Below are 18,402 nucleotides of genomic sequence, written 5' to 3'. Positions count from 1 at the left end.
ATTAAAGGTAGAAAAAGAAATAGTATTGATTAGGAGTCAAATATAACTTACCACTGATATGACAATAATGTACATAGAGCCCTTTCACTCAACCTCCTGGGGAGTAACTGCAAAGCAGGCATCCCTGCTCAGGGGGGAAACTCCACACATTTCCAGGGAATGTGTAGAAGATTTCTGCTTTGTGAAAGTTTGGTGTTGCTTTTATAGTTTTAAAGAGAATGGATGTCAGTCAGTCAAAAATCCAGCTTATCTTGCCAGATCTCACTTTGGCAGTTTGGAGATGCCAGACCAATGTTAACCCCATGGTGCCAAAATAACTCACTACAAGACAGCTTGTCCTGTTTGAGTTATCTGATAACAGATAAGCTCTTTAGGGGTTGAGATGCCCTGCTACACTAGGTCACATAGGGCACTTTCCCTCTAGGCCCTTCACCATCTTCATGGCCCTCCTTTGGATGTTCTCTAACAGCTTTATATATTTCTTATATCGTGGCACCCAAAACTGCACACAGTACTTGAGGTGAGGCTGCATCAATGCAGAGTAAAGCAGGACAATCACCTCCCTCAAGTGGCTGGTGATGATGTGCCAGATGCACCCCAGGATATGGTTGGCCCTCCTGGCTGCCAGGGCACTGCTGACTCATATTCAATTTGCTGTTGACCAGGAACCCCAGGTCCCTTTCCACAGTGCTGCTTTCCAGCCTCTCATTCCCGAGTCTATACACACAACCAAGATTACTCCATCTCAGGTGCATAATCTGCCACTTGACTTTGTTAAACTTCATATGGTTGGTTATTGCCCAGTCCTCTTAATTTGTCTAGGTCTTTCTGCCATGCCTCTGCCTTCAAGGGAGTCAACAGCTCCTCCCAATTTAGTATCATCTCAGTATACTTTCAAGTCCTATGTCCAAGTCATTTATCAAGATGTTGAAGAGAACCAGCACTAAGAGGGAGTCCTGCAGAACCCCACCCAGGTCACCAGCCTGATGTAACCCCATTCAGTATAATCCTTTGTGCTCAAGCTGTGAGCCAGTTACTCAACCACTGCATGGCATGTTTATCCAGTTGAATGCTGGACATTTTGTCCAGTTTGTTGGTTGCCTAAATAACAGCAAAATGGTGACTGGCCCTGGGCTGGGGCTACCATGGTATTTGGAAACAACAAAAAACAATATATCAGGAAGACTATTGAGGCTTAACTTCCCTCCCCCATCCCCCCAAAAGCAGTGGAAAGCAGGGACAAAACAAAACCTGGAAAGCTAGTTTGTCCGAATAAGGAGCTGTGATAATGAAATGCTGACTTTGCACTGCCTTGCAGGGCTTGGGCCTCACTGCAGGGGCTCTCTCCAGGGTGGTAGTGACAGCGGTGTGGATGCGGGGGCTGTCTCTCCAGGGTGGTGGTGACAGCATGGCAGGAGTGACAGCAATCCTGGTCCTACACCCTCTCTGAAGCAAGCTCAGCAAAATATGATGAATTTTGTTTCCAGCCTCGGGTTTTTTCCTGCAGAAACCACAGGCCCCAGTGGTGATGTGAGTGGTATCAAATAGACAGCATTAAAAACTTCATCCCCTTGTCTCTATACCCAGGACACTCCCAAAATAATCTTCTCCATAATTTTACCAGGTGCAGAATTGAGACTGACAGGCCTGTAGTTTCCAGGGTCAGACTTCTTGCCTTTCTTGAAAATTGGGACAATATGTGCCAGCTTCCAGTCCACTGGGACCTCTCCAGATTCCTAAGACTATTCAAAAATCATTGAGAGAGGTCTCACAATGACATCAGCCAGCTCTTTGAGTAGCCTGGGATGAATCCTATTAAGCCCCATAGACATATAGGGATACAGCTGAAGCAGCAGATCCCTCACAAGTTCAGGGTCATCTGAGAGTTTTATCATTCTCACAGCCATAGTCCTCCAGCTCAAGGCTCTGAGACCCCCAGAACCCATCATCAGTGTTGAAGAGCAAAGCAAAGAAAGCATTAAACACCTCTGCTTGGTCTCTCTCCCTGTTTGTGAGGTGACCATCCTCATCCTGTAATGAGGTGATGTTATTTCTACACTGCCCTTTGCTACTGATGTATTTATAAAAAGCTCTTTTTATTGTCTGCCACATTTCTGCCCAGCTTCAACTCCAGTTGAGCTTTAGCCACACAAATTTTCTCCCCAGAGTGGCAAGCAACATCTCTGTATTCCTTCCATGTCACCTGACCTTTCTTCCACTGGCCATATACTGTTTTTGCTATTTTTTTTGCCTTAGCTCCAGAAGAAGATCCCTGCTCAGCCAAGCTGGCCATCTGCCTCACCTGCTTGACTTCATACACTTGGGAATTGCCTGCTCCTGTGCCCTTAGGAGTTGGTGCTTAAAAAGTGACCAGCACTGAGGGACCGCAGCATCTGCAAAAACATTTTCCCAGGAGACCTTACTCATTAATTCCTTGAGCAGCCTGAAGTCTTCTCTCCTCATGTCCAGATTTGAAGTTTTGCAGGCACTTTTCCTCCTGTAACCGGAGATTTTAAACTTGATCACCTTGTGGTTGCTGTAGGCAAGACAATTGCCAATCACCACTCATGTGACCTTCTCTGTTAACAAGCAACAAATCAAGGAAGTCACCTTTCCTTGTCATCTCCCTTAGTACCTGTACCATGAAGTTATCATCCAGGTGTTTTAGGAATCTTCTGGCCTGGGTTGTACTAGCTGTGTGGTGTTCCCAGTAAATATCTGGCAAGTAGAAGCCCCCTATAAGGACAAGGGCAGTTGATTTGGAGGTGTCCCTTAGTTTCTTAAAGAATAATTCATCATCATCATAGTCCTGGCTAGGAAGTCTATAATAGACTCCCAGGATGACATCCACATTATTTGTTTGTCCCTTGATTCTTACCCAGAGACTTTCAACTGTGCTATTGCCAACTGCAAGCTACCTACATTCCAGCCCCTCCAGTACATACAATACCAACCCCTCACCTAGCCTGCCCATTCCTCTTGAAAAGCCTATAAAGGTCCATCAGGGCACACCAGTCACAGGACTCATCCCACCAGGTTTCACTTATGCCAAGGATGCCTGTTGGGGGTTAGGATTTTTCCTTTTCTTTCTCCTAGGGAATTTTCTCCCATTTGTTGCTAAAAGACAATAACTACCAATACTTAAGAGAGATAAAAGATATAGCCAAGGAGGAGGGGGAAAAGTGCAGCTGGCTGAACTATGGCAGCTGAGGGACATTCTCTTGGGAAGGGCAAAGATACTGAGAGTTTTTTGGCTGGGGGGAAGGGGCTGGGCTCAGCTACTCTAGCTCTCTCACTCTCAGCATCAGCATGGGAGGAGGACGGTCAAGCTGTTGCTTACTGTGGGGAGAATTCACTGTCACCACCAGAGCTCAGTCCTGTACTGCTTCTTCTGTACTGTGGGTGAGCCTTTACTCATAAGAGCAGCTGTTGGACTGGGACCTTATTAACACCCTACCCCACTAGAAAGGACCATCACCATCTACTCAGGTGCCTCAGGGGAAAACCCAGGAACCTGAGCCACCCCCCCCCCCCCCCCCGGAGGGAGCCTGTCCCAGCTGCCTTCAGGAGCCCAGCTGCTGCTGCCCAGCCCCACCTGTTCTCTGCCACTGCTCCGGGTTTTTTGCTACACTGTAGCCTGGCACTCCCTGCCTGCCAGGACACCTCAAGGCTCCTGCTACAACTGCGGAGTTTCTGATACATTTTGTTTGCTACTCTGGTATCTGCTTGCCTCTGCCATTCCAGCTTGCTGCTTCTGAAGTTCCTGCTACAGCTCATTTCACTATTCGGAGGGGCAGCAGGACTGGTGGCCCCTGTGAGGTTGCAGAGGAAGCCCCTTTTTCATATCTTCCGCTGGCTGTGCCAATCATTACCCACGTGAGAGAGGTGTCTGAGCTTGTGCCACAGTGCCTCCTGCAGCCACGGGGGAATCATCACACCTTCCTTGCCTGGCTGGGAGCCAACAGCGCCCCTGCTGGCTGTGACCATAACTACACCAAAGGGGAAAGTGCCTGACAGCTGAGAGAAGGCTGTGGTTGGGTTTCTGGTATTGTTTGCTGTTGCTGCCATTGTTGGTTGTTTGTTTGCCTTGTGTGCTGGTTTTGCAATAACTGATTTTTGGTGAAGAGGGAAAAAGTCAGCCACAGAAGTGATTCTGTGTGAGGAATTGCTAGCAGCTTCTCCAATGCCTGGCAAAACCAATCACTGGAGAGCTCTGAGAATTGGCATGCTGCTAAGCCAATTAGAAAAGCTGGTAATGCCTCTATGATAACATATTTCAAAATTAAAAAAAAATGTGGGAAGCTCTCTTGCTCCCTGCTCTCTACAGAGGAGTGGGGGGGCTGGCCAGGCCCCCCTCCTCTGTGTGGCTGGCCAGGGCCCCTTCCCAGATGGGGCCACCAGACCCTGTCCTGGTGCAGCCACTGGGCCATGCTACTGGGGGCCATACCAGCGCTGCAAGCAACCATGGGGTCAGGGCAGTGCTGCACCGTTGTGGTTGTCTCAACATGGCTCTCAAAGGACTTTATTTACTTAGCCACTTTTAACCAGCCATGCTGCAGACAGAAAGACAAAAGTGGTGGCAGCAGCTTTTCTTTATTCAGTGTCCCACATGAAGAAAAGTCACGGAGTAGAGCCGGCAGCCAGCGCAGCTTGCACAGTGCCAATGGAGACCACATGACCAATAGAGAGAGAAGCCCAGCAAGCGAGTCCCCGATTGCGGAGCCTGGATAAGATCAACCTTTCAGCACTGCAAAACTCTATAAAAACTGTTTCAATTGATAGAACTTGAGAACAAACAAACCTACAAACACCAATTCTCTCCCAAGTCAGGAAAAAGTGAGGACACGTGAGGAGAACAACATGGCAACACTAAGGTCGGTGCAAGAGGGAGAGGGAAGAGGAAGTGCTCTGACCATCAGAGCTGAGATTCTTCTGCAAGCCGTGGTGAGGACTATAATACAACAAACTGTTTCCCTGTAATTCATGAAGTGCATGGGGGGGATGCAGCATTCACCTGCAGCCCATGAGAAAAAGGCACTCATGCTGGATTGTGTGGATGCTGAAAAGCTGTGATCTGGTGAGAGGCTGTCACAGACATTTTTTCATAGAAATCCTTTCTTTGGGATTTGTCCATCTTCTGGGAAGCTGAGGCCTCAGAAAGAGAATGTAAACAATGATTATCAGCTGCTGTGGAATGCAATAGCGTGCACCTGTGATTGGCCCATGTTCCATATGTACAATTAAGGGCCAATCACAGGGCAAGCTCTCTGGAACACAGTGACAGAGAACTCTCTTGTTTTTAGATTCTTTTCTATTCTATTCTTAGCTTAGCAGCCTCTGCAACTTCTCTCTTTATTCTTTTTAGTATAGTAATAATGTATTATATATCATATATCAATAAATCCAGCCTTCTGATCATCAAACAAGATTCTCATCCTTCTCTCACCCTGGAGACCTTATCAGGTCGCTGTAATAAGAGGCTTGAACAGAGAGAGAACCCTTGCTTTCAGAGATAGAGGAAGAGGATCCTTGCTTTTGTACTAGAACAGCTCATCCTTAAAAACTGCACCCCATAAGGTAAATGGTCCACGAAAAGCAGTCATGAGAAGACTGCAAGCTGTGGGCGGAACTTCATGTTGCAAGCAGGTTCTGGGCAGACTGTTACCCATGAAAATTAAAACCATGTTGGAAAAATTCACAGAGAACTGTTTCCCCTAGGAAAGACCCCATGGCAAAGCAAAAGAGACTCCTCTCCCTAAGTGAACTGAAAAAAAGATTTTTAGAAGTGACAAACTGACAAAAAATCCCATGTTTTGTCTCCCTGCACCGTCGGTGGCAAGGAACAAGGGCTGGGGCAGGGGAGGGAAGGTGTTCCAACAGTTTATTTTTAGTTCTCATTATCCTCTTTTAATTCTGTTCATAAATTTTTCTTTATACCTTTTAAAGTTTTAGGCCTGTTTTGCCCTTAAAGTGGTTTTCTCCTAATCCTTATCTGACCCCATGAGTTTTCTTTCCCCCTCCTCAGTTTAACTATAGCAGAGGAAAATGAGTAAACTTTTTTAATAGGTGCACTGGCATTTGGCCAGTGTCAACCTATCACACCTTCTTATACATATATATACTAGTAAAGAACTGTTATTCTTTTTCCTATATCTTTGCTGAAAGCCCCTTAATTTCAAAGTTATGATAATTTGGAGGGAAGGGGGTCATATTTTTCCATTCCAAGGGAGGTTCCTGCCTTCCTCGGCAGACACCCTTCTTTGAAAACAAGACAATGCCATATCTTGGGGACTGGTCCAAGGCTTCAAGCTCCTCTTGCTTGTTCCTCATGAGGTACATGTTGGTACAGAAACATTTCAAGTGTGGTTCACCGTAGCTGACACTTCATGGAGCAAATTGAAGGATCTCTCTGGCACTCAGCCCCTCTGTCCTAGGGTAACATTATGATGCTTGTATACCCATTCATGTGTTCTGTTTATGCTGGATATTATGTTCTATGCCTTTAAGACTGGCTCTGAAGAGTGAAAGTTTTGTTTGGGTTTTCTTATCAGCCGCTCCCCCATGGCTGGCGGGACACAGAGACGGGGGCAGTTCAGAGTGCTGCTTTTGGTTTTTGCTTTTGCTTTTTCCTTTGCTCTCTCGCTCTTGCTTCTGCTTTGCTTCTGCTGGCTCTTGCTTCTGCTCATTAGCTAGTTTAGCTAAAAAGTACAAATTTCTTCCTGTACTGTTTCTCCTTTCCTTTTTTGAACCAATTTGAACCTGCTTCTGACTGGGACCTGGGAACACTGAGAGTTTGCACCCTGTGGCTTGCAGCAGCTGCCCCAGCGCCAGAGGGACTGATAGCAGAGCGACCACCCCCAAGAGAGACTTTCTGAATTTGTCATATTTTTTCAGAGTGGTGGAAGAGTGGTGTCATCCGGTATTGTTCATTTTGTGTGCTGGGGGGTGCTGTGCCTGTTAAATAAACAGATTCTTTCCACTTGTCTCCGAGGAATTCTTCCTGAACTGGTTGGGGGAAGGGTCTGTGTGGGTTTGCTTTCTGGAGGGGCCCACCTTTGGAGATTCTCTACCAAATTTGCACTAGACCAGGACAAAATTTTGGTGCCCAATGCATGGGGCACGAGAGAGAGTGGAAAAACCCTGTTTTGACTACATTTTGTTTGCTATTACTCTGTGTTCGTTTAAATCAGCTAATAGCCATGCTTTTTGAATTCATAATGTCTCTTGGGGTGAAGGCTTGCATGCATTTCTGATCCCTAGGGTTTTTTGAGATATTAATACCTCTCTGGTCCCTAGGTTTATTTTCTTATCCAGAAATAGCTTTAGTATTGTCCCTAATACATAGTTTTTACAGCAGAGAGGCAGTGACCAGAACAGCTATCCTGCTGGGCTTGGTGGCAATGATGTGCAAGAAGTTTATAAACATGCTAGGGTCTGCTCCAGGTATGAATGGTTCATGGCTATGGTTATGCATCCAGTTTGTTGCAGGAGGAACAGGAGGGAATGAGGTTTTTCAGCCTCTGCTTTCCTCCTTCTCCTATGAATCAGTTGCATCACTAGTGAAGGATGTTCAGTTTCCACTCAATGTTAAAGAAACCATCTTCCTGGTATTTAATCTGGTAACCTTCCTCTATACAGCCTGCTGCTTCTCTAGAATGAGGGCTGAGATTTCTAGATGGGCTGATGAGACCCCTGACTCAGGAGTAGACCTCGGTGTGGAAAATCCTAAGTGGTGTGGGAAATGGGAGGATATGGGCCAAATCCTGAGGGAATTCTCTGACCCTATAGTCTGGGATTTTCCCCATGAACAAATTCAGAACCCAGCTGAGGTGGGCAAATATCTCAAAGAGAAGTACCAGGATGAGCCTAAGGAGAGGAAGGTCACTGCAGTGAGCTGGGCCCTGGCGTATGCTTATCGCACACTGCTAGATACTGTCGGGCAGCAGACAGAGGCAGGGGGGCAGGGAGATAAATCAGCAACTATCCCAGTGACTCAGGCTGCAGCCAACAGCCCAGGCTTGAAGCCAGCAGCCAAACCAGATAGTGAGCCTAAGCCAGCATCTAAACCCATGGCTGTTGCTACCAGCACTAGAAGTGGAAAGTGCACAGACAAGACCAATCGACCAGTGGATGATGATGATGATGATGAAGGAGAAGGAACCTCAGTGCCTCCTGACATAAAATCAGGAGTCAAAGCAGCAGGTGCAAGATCAGACACAAATATTGAGTCCTTTTCCCTGAAGGACCTTCGTGGCTTAAGGAAGGATTACACCCAACGACCTGATGAATCCATAATTAGTTGGCTGGTCCGTCTCTGGGATGCTGCAGGTGAGGCTACAATTCTGGATGGCACTGAAGCAAGGCATTTGGGATCCCTGTCACAAGATCCTGCCATAGACCAAGGAATGATGAGCGGGGCTAATCCACACAGCCTCTGGGCACGGGTCTTGGACAGTGTTGCACGAAGATACCTGTGTGCAGATGATCTCTATATGCAACAAACTCAGTGGAAGACCATAGAGCAAGGGATCCAATGCCTGAGAGAAATGGCAGTGGCAGAGATTATCTTCTCAGATGATGTAACAACTAGGAACCCAGACTTAGTACCATGCACGTCTGTGATGTGGCGAAAACTTGTACGACTTGGGCCACATGAATATGCTTCTGCCTTAGCCATCATGAAGAGGGATGAGAGAGATGAGACTCTGCTTGACATGGCAAGGAAGCTTCGAGCATATGCAGACGCTGTACATGGCCCGACACATGCCAGAATTGCAGTGGTAGAGACATGTCTGCAGAATTTAGAGGATAAGACAGAGGAGAACCATAAGAAGCTTAGAGAGGAGATTAAAGAAGACCTTCTCCAAATCTCTGCAGTACAGATCCGAGGTTCTGGTATCCAAGGCAGACGTTTCCCAGATGGTGAGAGAAGGTACACCCCACGAACTGAGCTGTGGTTCTACCTGCGTGATTGTGGGGAAAACATGAGAAGGTGGGATAGGAAACCTACTGCTGTTCTCGCACAACGGGTGCGTGAACTGAAGGAAGCCACCAGAAGGAAAGCAGCTCCAGTTGCCCGTAGCCGAATGGCCAGGTATGATGATGATGACATGTCTGATCCCCTCAAAGGAACATCCAAAATATACGCCCAGGGAAAGAAGGATAACCAGGCTTAGACGGGCCCTGCCTCTAGCCAGGTAGAGGCCAGGGAAAATCATGTTTTGTGGTCTGTGTGGATTCGTTGGCCTGGCACATCTGAACCACAAGAATACAAAGCTTTGGTTGATACTGGTATGCAATGTACATTAATCCCATTGAGACATGTGGGGACAGAGTCTGTTTCTATTGCTGGTGTGACAGGGGGATCCCAAGATTTCACTTTGGTGGAAGCTGATGTGAGCCTGACTGGAAATGAGTGGAAGAAACACCCTATTGTGACTGGCCCAGAGGCCCCATGTATTTTGGGCATAGACTACCTTTGAAGTGGGTATTTCAAAGACCCAAAGGGACTCAGATGGGCATTTGGAATAGCTGCTGTAGTGACAGAGGGCATCCAGCAATTGAACACCTTGCCTGGGTTGTCTGAGAATCCATCTGCAGTAGGATGCCTGACGGGAGAAGAGCAACGAGTGCCAGTTGCCACTTCCATAGTGCATCGACGACAGTATAGGACCACTCGAGATGCTGTGATCCCCATCCATAAGATGATCCGAGAGCTGGAGAGCCAAGGGGTGGTCAGCAAGACCCACTCACCCTTCAACAGCCCCATTTGGCCTGTGCGAAAATCTGAAGGAGAATGGAGATTGACAGTGGACTATTGTGGCTTGAATGAAGTGACTCCACCACTGAGCGCTGCTGTGCCGGACATGCTGGAACTCCAGTACAAGCTGGAGTCCAAGGCAGCAAAGTGGTATGCCACTATAGACATTGCCAATGCATTTTTCTCCATTCCTCTGGCAGCAGAATGCCGGCCTCAGTTTGCCTTCACATGGAGGGGAGTGCAGTATACCTGGAACCAACTGCCCCAGGGGTAGAAGCACAGCCCCACCATCTGCCATGGACTGATCCAGGCTGCACTGGAAAAGGGTGAGGCTCCAGAACATCTGCAGTATATTGATGACATCATTGTGTGGGGGAACACAGCTGTGGAAGTGTTCGAGAAAGGGAAGGAAATCATCCAGATCCTCCTGGGAGCTGGTTTCACCATCAAAAAGAGCAAAGTAAAGGGACCAGCTCGTGAGATTCAATTCCCGGGAGTGAAGTGGCAAGATGGACGCCGTCAGATTCCGGCAGATGTCATCAACAAGATCACAGCAATGTCTCCACCCACCAATAAGAAAGAGACACAAGCTTTCCTGGGTGCAATAGGTTTTTGGAGAATGCACATTCCTGAGTACAGTCAGATCGTGAGCCCTCTTTACCTGGTCACCCGCAAGAAGAACAATTTCCAATGGGGCCCTGAGCAGCAACAAGCCTTTGTCCAGATCAAGCAGGATCATGCAGTAGCCCTTGGCCCGGTCAGGACAGGACCAGAGGTGAAGAACGTGCTCTACTCTGCAGCCAGGAACAATGGCTTGTCCTGGAGCCTTTGGCAGAAGGTGCCTGGGGAGACTCGAGGCCGACCAGTGGGATTTTGGAGTCATAGCTACAGAGGGTCTGAAGCCACCTACACTGCCACAGAGAAAGAAATCTTGGCTGCCTATGAAGGAGTCCAGGCTGCTTCGGAGGTAATAGGCACTGAAGCACAACTCCTCCTGTCACCCCGACTACCAGTGCTGGGGTGGATGTTCAAAGGGAAGGTTCCTCCCACTCACCATGCCATCAGTGCTACATGGAGCAAGTGGATTGCTCTCATCACTCTGCGCGCCCGTATAGGTAAACTGAATGGCCCTGGGATTTTGGAGGTCATTACAAATTGGCCCCAAGGTGCAAATTTTGGTGTCACAGATGAAGAGGAACATGAACCAGTGACACGTGCTGAAGAGGCCCCTCCCTATAACCAACTGCCCCCAGAGGAAACCCGCTACGCTCTTTTCACTGACGGTTCCTGTCGCATCGTAGGGATGAACCGGAAGTGGAAAGCAGCCATATGGAGCCCCACACGACAGGTTGCACAAGCTACCGAAGGAGAAGGTGGATCAAGACAACTTGCTGAACTCAAAGCTGTTCAACTGGCCCTGGACATTGCTGAGAGAGAGAAGTGGCCAAAGCTCTACCTCTACACTGATTCATGGATGGTAGCCAATGCTCTGTGGGGATGGCTGGAGAGGTGGAAAGAGGCTAACTGGCAGCATAGAGGAAAACCAATTTGGGCTGCTGATGAGTGGAAAGACATCGCTACCAGGGTAGGGAGGCTACCTGTGAAAGTTCGCCATGTAGATGCCCATGTACCCAAGAGTAGGGCCAATGAGGAGCACCAAAACAATGAGCAGGTAGACCAGGCTGCAAAGATAGGGGTGTCCAAAATAGACCTAGATTGGGAACATAAGGGAGAGTTATTCCTAGCTCGATGGGCCCATGATGCCTCAGGCCACCAGGGCAGAGATGCCACCTATAAGTGGGCATGAGACCGAGGGGTGGATCTAACCATGGACAGTATTTCTCAGGTTATCCATGACTGTGAGACGTGTGCTGCCATCAAGCAGGCCAAGCGAGTGAAGCCTCTCTGGTACGGTGGGCGGTGGTCCAAGTACAAGTATGGGGAGGCCTGGCAGATTGACTACATCACACTGCCCCAGACACGCCAAGGCAAGCGCTACGTGCTGACCATGGTGGAAGCCACCACTGGATGGTTGGAAACCTACCCTGTGTCTCATGCCACTGCCCAGAACACCATCCTGGGCCTTGAAAAGCAGGTCCTGTGGAGACATGGCACCCCTGAGAGGATCAAGTCAGACAATGGGACTCATTTCAAGAACAACCTTATCAACACCTGGGCTAGGGAACATGGCATTGAGTGGGTGTACCATATCCCCTACCATGCACCAGCTGCAGGAAAAGTGGAGAGGTACAACGGACTGTTAAAAAGCACATTGAAAGCATTAGGTGGGGGATCTTTCAAGAACTGGGAGCAGCATCTGGCAAAAGCCACCTGGGTAACACCCGAGGCTCTACTAACCGAGTGGGCCCTGCCCAATCTGAGCCTTTGCAGGGAGTAGATGGAGACAAAGTCCCAGTGGTACATGTCAGAGATTTGTTAGGGAAGACAGTTTGGATTAATCCTGCCTCGAATACAGACAAACCGATTTGTGGGGTAGTTTTTGCTCAGGGACCAGGTTGCACATGGTGGATAATGCAAAAAGATGGAAGAACACGATGTGTACCTCAGGGAGATCTGATTGTTGGATAAAACCTCTTTAAATATCACTGTTTGCTGAATGTTATTACCATTGTCTGTGTATAGCTGTATAATGGATGTATCATGTATGTACTTGTAGAGTTAGAATTTATATTAGTTTTAGTAGTAAGCAGACAATATGGGGATAAGGGGTGGATATGGGGGGGCAGGGAGAAATCATGTATTTGTCCAGGTTTAGAGCAACTTTGGGGAAGAATCCCCCAAACGAGCTCCGGTGGGAAAAGCAGATCCAATCGGCCCCTCCCCCCAACTGGTCCGGGAGGGAAAAATACCTCCTTGGAGAAAGGTGGATAAAACCTGTTTATTAAACAATAAAACCAACATAATATCAAACAATGAGACCCCTTGCCACTCTAAAAGAGATGACAAACTGAGAAAACCCCGGGTTGAAGCTCAGCTCACTCAGTCTCTGATCAGTCCCTCCAGTGCTGGAATTGTCACAGGCCAGGCCTGGCCCTGTGGGCCACAGATGCAGCTGCCGGTGCTCCCCTGGGTGTTCAGTCCAGAGCAGTTTCAAGAGGTCTAAAGAAAAAGGAAAAAAAAAACCGTCCAGGGAACTTCTTTGCCTCAGCTAGATAAAAACTAACTAAAAAGCAAAAGAAGATCTCTGTCCCGCTGTCTGTTCATCCACAGACAACACAGTTCAGGAGCAGGAATGTGGAGGAGTGAGTGCAGTGTCTAAAAAAAAAACAAACTGTGGGCTTCTTCTCTCCCCCCCTTCACTCTCTGGAATACTCTTAAAGGTGCAAAACTTATTATTCAACATAAACAGAATGAGATGATTGGGGATAAAAGCATCATATAGTCAACCCAGGACACAGGGTGCAATTTATTAGGATCGGATTTACAGGCGCAGTTAGGCATTGGAGTACTCCCAGAGGAAGAGGAAATGGTAGTTAAGCTTCTCCAATTTGTTACATGACTTGTGAGGGCTCCTCAGGGTGACAGAGATAGACGAGAATCTTGCTTCATGATCAGAAGGCTGGATTTATTAATTTATCATATATGTTACATTATGACTATACTAAAAGGAATAGAGAGAAAAGTTGCAGAAGCTGCTAAGCTAAGAATAGCATAGGAATCTAAAAACAAGAGAGCTCTCTGTCAATCTGTCCCAGAGAACTTGGTCCTGTGATTGGCCCTTAATTGTAAACATGGAACATGAGCCAATCACAGGTGCACCTGTTGCATTCCACATCAGCAAATAATTATTGTTTACATTCTCTTTCTGGGGCCTCAGCTTCCCAGAAGAGGAAAAATCCCAAAGAGAGGATTTTTATGAAAAATGTCTGTGATACCAATTAAGGGAGGAAGAGGAGGAAAAAATTCATAAAATGTTGTGGGCAAAACTGAAAAATAGAGGTAAATTAAAAATGAAACCTATAGTAATAAAAATAGTTAAATTAGAACCATCCAGTTCGGGTACAACAATACCCACTCTCCCCTGGTCGGGACTGAAGGCACTTGAGACGATAGTTCGCATTCGGACTCAGGTGTTTATTGTTTCTTATCAATGTTACAGATTCACAGCTGTGAGTTCTGCAGTCCTTCATGAACAAAGAGCAAAATGGCTATCTCTTGTTACAAGGTCTTTTAAGGCTAAACTATCCAATTAACAAATGACACCTAGATTATTTTTCCTTTTAACCCAATAACTAATCTCTAGAAGTCCGCACTGTTGACTTTTCTATCCAATCACAAAATACCATCCAAACCCATGAAGAAGAAGGAAGAAGAAAGTAAAGAAGAACAACCTGCCTCCACCCTAAAACCTCCATCTTGCTTCATATTTATTACTGTATTCTAAAATCTCAAACTCTAAGTTTTTCACCCTGTGATATTACACACTTCTAACCAACTACACACCCGTAATCCCAGTGCTATTAATCAATTTCGGAAGCCTTTTCCATGGCCTCAGGTCAAATGCAGTGCTCTCCTGGGGGTCAGTGCCCATCAGTACAGAAAGTCTAAAATTCTCAGCATCCAGGGTTCCAACAGGAGACGAGGACTGCAGCCAGTGATCTAGGACCTACTTGAAGAGGGGACCTTAGAACAATGTATGTCCCCCCATAATACACCCATGTTGTATTGCACTAAATAGTTTCATTAGCTATTATTTTGCACTGGGTGGTCTTGTTATTTTGCACTGAATAGTTGATGCTGTATCACATGGTTTATTCCATTCTCCCCTCTCCCCTCTCCCCCAAAGCCCTGGTGGTGGTGGTCTTTCCCCAGGTTACTCCTTCCCTTGCTCCTCCCGTCAGTTGTATCCCATTTCCTGTGGTCCCTCTCCTCTTCCCCCATTCCCCTGGGTTTAAAATCTCCCACAATCAGACACTCGACCTCTTTTTTACCTCCTGGACCCCCTGGAGTAGTTCCACAATGAACCGTGGGACATTCGTCCTGAGGAGAAAGAGCGCCTCCCATCTTTTGCTTTCGTCCTTGTCAGATTGAAGCCAGTGGTCCAGAGATACCTGAAACGGACACAAAAAGCCCCTTCAAACGGACACACCCATATTACCACTCAAGAAGTCAGATGGGGCTTACAGGCTTGTCCAAGACTTGAGAGAAGTGAATAAAAGAACAGTGAATCAATACCCAGTAGTGCACAACCCATATACACTATTGAGTAATATTCCCCCATCAGACCAGTGGTTTAGTGTGTGTCCTGGTTTAGAGCAAATTTGGGAGAGAATCCTCAAAGGGGCTCCGGTAGGAAAGCAAATTCAATAGGCCCCTCCTCCCAACCGGTCCAGGAGAAAATACCTCCTTGGAGAAAAGTGGAAAAAACCTGTTTATTAAACAATAAACCCTAAACAATATCAAACAATAAAACCCCTTGCGGCTCCAAAAGAGATGACAAACTGAGAAAACCCCGTCCCCGTGTTGCGGCCCAGCTCACTCAGTCTCTTATCAGTCCCTCCGGTGCTGGAATTGTCGCAGGCCAGGCCCGGCCCAGTGGGCCACAGATGCAGCTGCTGGTGCTCCCCTGGGTGTTCAGTCCAGAGCAGTTTCAAGAGGTCCAAAGACAAGGGAAAAAACCACAGTCCAGGGAACTTCTTTGCCTCAGCTAGCTAAACTAACTAAAAACAAAGAAGAGCTCTGTCCTGCTGTCTGTCCGCAGACAACACAGTCCAGGAGCAGGAATGTGGAGGAGTGAGAGCAGTGTCTGAAAAAAAGCTGTGCGCTTCTTCTCTCCCCCCTCCTTTCTCCGCAACAAGTCTTAAAGGTGCAAAACTTATTATTCAGCATAAACAAAACGAGACAATTGGGGATAAAAGCATCATATAGTCAACCCAGGACAGTGTGACAGACCTAAAAGATGCTTTTTGGGCTTGCCCACTAGCAGGAGAAAGTAGAGATATATTTGCCTTTGGATGGGAGGACCCCGATTCAGGAAGAAAGCAACAGCTTTGGTGGACTAGGTTAGCCCAGGGGTTTTCCGAATTCCCCAAACCTATTTGGTCAAGCACTGGGAGAAGTACTGTTGTATTGCACTAAATATTTTATTTAGTCGTTGTTTTGCACTGGATGATGGGAAATTTGCACTGAGTATATTATGTCACATAGATTGTTATTTCCCCTCTCCCATCACATGGTCTATCCCTCATGCACCCCTCTGCTATATCCCCTGGTGGTATGTTCCCTGGTTACCCCTCCCCTCGCTCCTCCTCAATGGTATCCCATTGGCGGCAGTCCTCTTTCCCTGCCCCCATCCCCTCGGGTATAAAAGTCCACTGCAAGGATGTCATGCCCTCTTTTACACCTGGGTGGTCACTGGAACCAGAAGCGTCCCGTCCCAAGCCAATAAACAGGACACTCATCCCCACGTGGAGAAGAGCACTTCTTGTCTTTTACTTTGTCCATGTAAGACCGTGTGGGCCAGAGTCCAGTGCTAGCTGGATTGGTCTCATACAGCAGCCCGAGATACACGGATTTTACAAAGTACTACAACTTTTCTCCATCAAACCTGAGATAAAACTTATCCAATATGTAGATGATTTTCTTCTCTCAGGATGGGAAGAAAATGAAGTTCAGTAATCCACCATAGCATTTTTAAATTTTCTGAGGGACCAAGGACTTCGGGTATCAAAAGGGAAACTCCAATTTGTAAAGCATGAAGTAAAATATCTAAGACTTGATTTGTCAAGGGAACCAGGGACTGAGCCCTGAGAGAATTACGGGGATAGTCTCACTTCCACGACCAAAAACTAAGAGGGAGGTTAGAAGTTTTTTAGGCTTGTTAAGATATTTTAGGCTATAGATTGAAAGATAGACACAGGCCATCAGGTTCTTGCATGAAAAATTAGTAGAAGAAGAGATTAGGTGGGAAGAAGACGATGAGCAAAAATTTGAAGCTTTAAAGCAAAAATTAGTCAGTGCACCAGCCCTGAGTCTTCCTGCCTTAGACAAACCTTTCTATCTGTTGTAGATAGAGAAAAGGGGGTAGCTCATGGAGTACTAGCCGAGGACTGGGGAGGATCCAGGAAACTGGTGGCCTATTTATCAAAACTACTAAACACTGTCAGCCAGGGGTGGCCAACCTGCATTCGGGCGGTGGCAGCGACTGCCGTACTCATAGAGGAAAGCAAAACATTAACCTTTGGGGGAAAATTGAAAGTATATATACCCCACACTCAGTTAGAAGTATCTTAAGCCAAAAAGCTGAGAAATGGCTTACTGATTCCTGAGTGTTAAAGTATGAAGCCATCTTAATAAATAATGATTTAGAGCTAATTGTAAGTAACCAAGTCAACTCTGCCCAGTTTTTGTATGGAGAACCAGAGGAGGAAATAATGCATAATTGCCTAGAGGTTATAAACTATCAAACTAAAGTAAGAGAGGACCTAACAGATCAACCACTCCGAGGGAAATGATCGTACATTGATGGATCTTCAAGGGTAATTCAGAGGCACCAGGTATCAGGGTACGCTATAGTAGATGAAGAGTTAGTAGCCATAAAAAAAGGAAAGTTACCTTCCTACTGGTCAATCCAAACATGTGAATTGTATGCCCTTAAACAAGCTCTGGAAATATTAACACAGAAAAGAAGAACAATATATAGACTCAAAATATGCTTTTGAGGTAGTGCATGCCTTTGGAAACATTTGGGAAGAGAGTGGGCTATTAAATTCAAAGGGAAAGGGACTGATTCACTAAAAACTTGATTTAGAAGTGTTAGAAACCTTACAATCACCAGTGAAAGTGGCAGTAGTATACGTTAAAGGACATCAAAAAGGGGTGACTCAAGAGGCACGTGGGAACAATTTAGCAGATTTAAAAGCTAACAAGGCAGCCGAATCAGGGACAGAAAAACTAATGATGGTGTTAACCTCCATGAGAGAAATGCAGGAAGTCCCTGTATTCAGTGGAATAGAAGAGGAAGAACTTAAAATAGGAGCCAAGAAAGATCACGAAGGGAAGTGGAGATTATCAGATGGGAGGCAAATGTTGAATAAACCCCTTGCCAAGAAAATGCTGAAAGGCATACATGGTACAGCACATTGGGGTACTCAAGCGCTAAGTGATCAATTTCTCAGGGACTGGGGCTGCATAGGAATTTTTGGAATAGCTAAGCAAGTAACTGAACGATGTGTGATATGTCAGTGAGTGAATAAGAAAGTCATGAGGAAAACACCTAGGGGAGGGCAAGAACTAGCCTTACGGCCCTTTCAAAATATCCAAGTAGTCTTTACTGAGCTTCCCCAGGTACAACAGCGGACGTTTTTGCTAGTGATAGTAGATCACTTGACTCATTGGGTAGAGGTGGTACCCACAGTGAAAGCCAATGACAATGTTGTAGATAAAACACTTCTAGAATCAATCATCCCCCAGTATGGGATGGTAAACAGGATTGATTTAGACCAAGGAACTCATTTCACCTCTAAAATATTGCAAAAGGTTGTTCAAGCCCTGGGAGTAAAATGGGAATTACATACTCCGTGGCATCCACAGAGTTCTGGTCATGTGGAGAGGATGAAACAAACTCTTAAAAGAACTCCAGTTAAGCTGATGATTGAAACCCAGATGTCATGGATCAACTG

The 18,402-nt window shown here is 46.5% G+C and overlaps 1 long non-coding RNA gene across 1 annotated transcript; it reads right to left on the bottom strand.

The window, feature by feature from the left end:
• Positions 1-12,697: 12,697 nt before the first annotated feature.
• On the bottom strand, positions 12,698-15,494 carry LOC132086105 (uncharacterized). The gene is made up of 3 exons (XR_009420357.1): positions 15,261-15,494; positions 14,713-14,832; positions 12,698-12,880 (listed from the first exon to the last, which is right to left on the bottom strand). It is a non-coding gene; the product is annotated as an uncharacterized LOC132086105 (long non-coding RNA).
• Positions 15,495-18,402: the final 2,908 nt, after the last annotated feature.

The sequence above is a fragment of the Ammospiza nelsoni genome, chromosome W (assembly GCF_027579445.1).
Source record: "Ammospiza nelsoni isolate bAmmNel1 chromosome W, bAmmNel1.pri, whole genome shotgun sequence".
In the NCBI taxonomy this organism is placed as follows: domain Eukaryota; kingdom Metazoa; phylum Chordata; class Aves; order Passeriformes; family Passerellidae; genus Ammospiza; species Ammospiza nelsoni.
The sequence above is the reverse complement of the archived record's forward strand: the minus strand, read 5'-3'. Positions and strand labels throughout refer to the sequence as shown.